Raw genomic sequence first — 5,534 nt, 5'->3', positions numbered from 1 at the left:
CCTTCCTAAATGCAAATATGCTTATGTAAATTCCCCTTATTAAAACCCTCTTGACCCCTCGATAAAATCCTGATTTCCTAGAACATTGCATAAGGCCCTCCCTAACCAATAAATTTTCTCACCTTCTGTTGATCCCCTCCCCCCATCCCAAGTACCCTGTGTTCCAGGTACACCAGTCTTGGATGTGTTTGTCAGAGTACCTTGCTGCCATCCTAGCTGGGGAAGACATAGAGAGGTCAGGGAATGTTTAACAGAGGCATCGTTCCTTGTCTGGATCTTAAAAGATAAAAAGGTGGAAACCACTTCAGATATGAAGTGGTTACAGAGGTCGTAGAGGCCCTACTGTGCACATATTCCTATCTGCTGTTATAGGACCCAGTGATTTGGGGGGTTCCAGCAGCAGAGATGCTCTTGCAGGAGCAGAAGCTCATGTCAACAAGATACTCCAGTTTGTGGAACAGGAGGCCTGGCACCAAAGGCCCTATTCAGGCTACAGCTTTCATCCACAAGCAGTTGTTAATGATCTTCATATGAAAGCGAAGATAAAATATATCTTAGAAGACCTCGTGGGTGACTAGGAACCACTGCACTGTGTGGTTATTTTTCAGGAGATTTATTAAGGGGCTATCAAGGCTGAGAAACCCGAAGAAAAGCATGATTGATGGCTTGTCAACATGAGATATTGCTGGTTGTATGACCTTGGGTAATGTGTAACCATTCTGTGCCTCAGTTTTCTCATTTGTAAAATAGGGATAGTAATAGGACCTGCCTTACAGAATTGCAGTGAATAGAAAATGAGATTTTTGAATGTAGAGTGCTTGGCATAGCTTGGCACATAGTAAGCACTTAAAAATGTAAGCATTATTATCACCAGTATTGCAATTCTTGATATTTTAACAGCCTATCAATGCCACAAAGTATGTATTTTGGAGAGAAAGTATGAATATGAGACAAAACATGTTCTGGAAATCATGAGAGCATAATAAGATTCAAACTGCTTATATCGATTAAGTCTTTGCACTTGTCCCACTCCAATTCATTCCAAATAGTAGGTCCACTGGAGGTCCTCATTGGTAAAGTTAACCAGGTTCCAAATAATGTGTTCCAAGAATTTGAGAAGATCGTGGGCAGAACTCTCCTCCAAACTTTATACAACTTACCCAAGAATCCAGCTGTTGAGATGGAGACGCAGATAGTAATGTTACCTAATGAGATCTAACTCACAAAATGAAACTTCATGCATAGAGTTATTTCAATAGATTGGTTTCCTTTTGACCAATCGGTATTACTCATCAGTTTTGTATGATAACTCCCACATCTTGTGGACTATGCTGTCACTAGCTGACAAGACTAGAGGGTGCTTCAACAGGAGAGATGCTGTTCTCACTCCTACATTCCGTGCAAGTTCCCCTGATGCCTGGGCCCAGGTGCCCAGTTTGATTAGGTGTCAATGAATCGGTCAAAATGAAAGAACATCACCCTTACACTGCTCTGACTGCAGATCTTAGGAACAAATCCTAGTAGCAATTAGTCACGGTGTTTCTCCCAAGCTTTCTCAGTTTACTCCATTCATTTTAGAATGTCAGTTTCAAATTTTGGAATCTATAATTCTGTGATCGAGAGGCCTAGGTAATGGAACTGAACTGAAGCCACTAATTCACATAAATGCAGCTATTCACAAGAGAACTCATGGTTGTGTTGTTTTTAGTCAGATTTTAGGAGCTAGAATGAAAGTAATGACCTAAAGGGAATTTTGTCTGCATCATCTTAGTAACTGCTCCGGGGTCTTTGCATGATTCGCAAATGTTTATTATGAATTTCCATCTAGCCCTAATTGGCTCAGATAACACACTTGGCTTCTCAATAGGATTTGGGTTGACATAAACAAAAAAGTTACTGAGCTATAGCTGAAGGGGCCTGGCTTTGAATGAAGGGGTTTCTAATAGGCTTATGCATTTCCTATGCATCCTTACTATGTCCATGGTAACCACTAACATTACTGGAATGCAAAATCTGTTCTCAAGGCCGTGTTAAATTCTTCTATGGATCCTCTCTTTTAATCTCTACAATAAACCTACAAGGAGGCTACTATTAACATTAGCACTTAATACACGAGAAGAGTAATGTTTAGAGGGTTTTAACTTCCCCAAGGCACAGCAGCTTGTCAGTGTGGGGCAGCAATAGTCAGACCGGGCCACACGACCCACGGAGCCCAAGCTCTGAATCACAGGGCTCTGCTGCTGCTGTATGGAATCTGAAAGCCTGGGTCTCTGAGCAGACTCTGGGAGGTCACAGTTCTTTTAACTGTTCATCTTTTAACTAATCATCTTTCATTTCTTTGGCTGCTAAAGAAGTCAGGACCAATTTCCAGTGCTTCCTGGGGAAAAGCCATTTAGCTTATTGGGGAATGGCTTAGCTCTGATCTGTCAGATACAGGCCCATATCTCAGCTGCTCCCCTCCAGCCCTGTGAACATGGGCCGGTGATTTCACCTCTTGGAGCTCTGTTTCCTCATCCAGAAAACAGCAACATAAGACCTGCTTAGGGTTATTATAAGGTTGTAGTTAGATAAATTAATATATGCTGTCTTGTCAGTATACTGGTGGTGATGTGTTTGGTGAAAAGGTGTCAGCCTTATATAGTAAATATAAGCATGTTTCATAAAATGTTTGTCCCGTGTTGAGTGCTTATGCAGATCCTACTGTGTCACAATGTAAATGTGTTTGAGTTGGGACCAAAGTTTCAAAGTCACTGATCTAACCCCTCCCTCCCTCTCACCCCCTTTCTCTGACATCTCTGGGGTCCCTTTCCACCCTCTTTTTTTTTCTCTTGCAATGAGAAGTGGAATCCCCTTTTCCTCAGGATCTAAGCTTCCTGGCAGAGACCTTAGGAATATGCTCATCACAAGAAAATGAATTTATACAGACCCTTTCTGATCTGGGGCAAAGAAACCAAGAACTTTTTCACAGTGTCGTAAGCTAAGTGGCAGAAATTTGTGTGGTTCTCAAATGCTGCCCACAGTTATCTCTGTACATAGAAGAAAGCCCAGCACAGTCCTCTGACCTAGTAGCTTGCTAATAACTAAGTATCCAAAAAGTTTTCCAAATGAGTGTGTCTGGTGATTGGGACCAAGTCCCTCATCCAAATTCTTCTGGTTTCCCTGTGTTTATCCCTTCTCCCAACCCCTCTTTTTATTCCTTTACCTCCTTAAATCCTTCCAGTCTTCCTTCTGGCCAAATAACTTATTGGAAGGCAAAATGCTAATTTATAACTCTTCATCATGTATTCCTAATGATAATTACACAAAATCAACATCCTTTCGTCAATGTGAATTAGCACAACTCTTCAGTAAGTGAATGGTCCTCAGAACATCAGAACGGTAGTATTAATAACAACTGTTTCCACTTTCAATCTGCCGTTAACCCATCATCAAGGACATTAAGCTTGCACTGAACTTCCCAAATTCAAGCAGCACCTCTACAGAGTGACTTATAAAGCTGCCCTTTGATGTGCTCACCATGCAGGCCTATAGTAGAGGAGCCCTGCATTCAGGAGTCATCCTCATGGAAGCAAACAGCTCTATTAGCAACGTGAAACACTGACACAGTCATGCCCAGCCAGTAGCATCATTACATACACAAAACAAGATGAATGGCACGGTTTATGAGGCCAAGCGAAATCCCTTCCAATACAGGATAAAAAAAAGACACCTGATTTGCCGTGAATGCGAGAGACAATCGTCATCCTGTGATATATGGTTACTTCGCTTCACTGCAGACTGTGAGGAAATGTTTCCATCATGTTATCTGGGGTTTTTACTTTTACCACAATAATTATTATTGACAGACTCATTTGGGGTAAGAAATGGTCTTTCAGAAAAACACTGGGGGATTGCAGCCGAGCCCAGGGTGTGGGAGCAGATGTGCATTATAAAGCAATATGTGGCAGAATGAGAAGAGCAGTCTTCCCTATCCTATTAATTGTTGGCACTACCTAATAATCAGGAATTACTGACCCCTCCCACTCTCCAGCTAAGCAGATATTTGTGTATTGTGATGCGATGTGGCCCAAACGCAAGCTCAGCTCTGTAACATTAGCTTGAACCGTACCTATTTCCTCTGCGTTGCCTATAATACAACTTGTGAATAATACATAAATGCCTTCCAAGGTGAAGAGTTTATAAATGATACAATGTAACCGGTGCACCATTGCGAGGAAATTTTAATCGTTAATTATGAAGGTGATTTGAAAATATGGAAAATGCTTTAGACGTGAGGTTAAATGATAAAAGGAGAATGCAAACCCGTCAGGATACTGAGTTACAGATATGGAAAAATGCAGTAGGAGGTGGGAAAGCAGGAAAAGGCAAGCTGTTGTATGCTCAGGGAGGATGACAAGCAATTTCTTTTTTTCTTTTGAAAATACCCTTTAAAGTTCCTATATATTATCATAAAAGTTATTTTAAAATCAAAGTTCACCTCTTACCAAATAGTTACTCCTTCCCATAAAAATGCATAAAATGAAACCTGCATGCGATACATGCTGAAACTTTTTTTCCAGGTTCAAAAATAGTGTTGGACTCTGCCAAGGAATCGGCTTACATTAGTCAATGTCAGACGCATTTACACTCATATGTATTAGTAATTCCTCTGGTTGCCTTTGCCGGGCCGTTGCCATGGCAACCATTTCCACTGCCATTAGTACCTCTAGGGCCCAGCTTCCTTCCCTTATTTTTAGGCCGTTTCTCTCCTAACAAAGCAATTAATACTTGTGGCAGATCTGTAGCACAGCCCTGGCGACCTGTTCTGTCTCTGGAACTGCTGAGCATTCGGTTTCCTTCCTTTCTGCTTTTCCAGGTGCTTCTGTTTCTTTTTGCGGTGTATCCCTTCCCTAACCCTCACAAGCCCCTTTACCTTTTCTAATTATAGCCTGCTGGGATTATTTAAAGTTTCTTTTTTTCACACATACTCCATGGTTCCCTATCAATTGGCCCTCTATCCATCACCGATAAAATAGCACATTTTCATTAGTAATCCCTTTGGACCAATGCTAGAGAAGAGAATCAAAATGCTGTAGGGATAATTGAGACTTCAGGGCGATTCTAGACTGATAACCACAGGATTATATAGTCTGTATTTCCACAACTCCAATTACAAGGAATTCACAATAGCACAGGATATCCCCTTGCACTTTCTGACCCCTGGACTCATCTACTAGTCCTTTCTAATGAAGATTAAGAATATTAGCTTCCTTTTGTCATGTCAAATTAATTTTTCATAGTAATGACCAATGTGGCAAGGTTGCTATAAGATGGACCTGTTCTTTTTTTTCTTTTTTTATGTCTTAATTGATTTCAGAGAGAGGAAAGGAGAGACAGAAACATCAATGATGAGAGAGTCATTGATCGGCTGCCTCCTGCGTGGCCCCTACTGGGGATTGAGCCTGAAACCCAGGCATGTGCCCTGACCGGGCATCGAACCTCAATCTCCTGGATCCTAGGTCGATGCTCAAATGCTGAGCCACACCGGCTGGGCT

Source organism: Miniopterus natalensis, chromosome 12, assembly GCF_054644295.1.
Source record: "Miniopterus natalensis isolate mMinNat1 chromosome 12, mMinNat1.hap1, whole genome shotgun sequence".
NCBI classification, from domain to species: Eukaryota; Metazoa; Chordata; class Mammalia; order Chiroptera; family Miniopteridae; genus Miniopterus; species Miniopterus natalensis.
Note: the sequence above shows the minus strand (reverse complement) of the source record.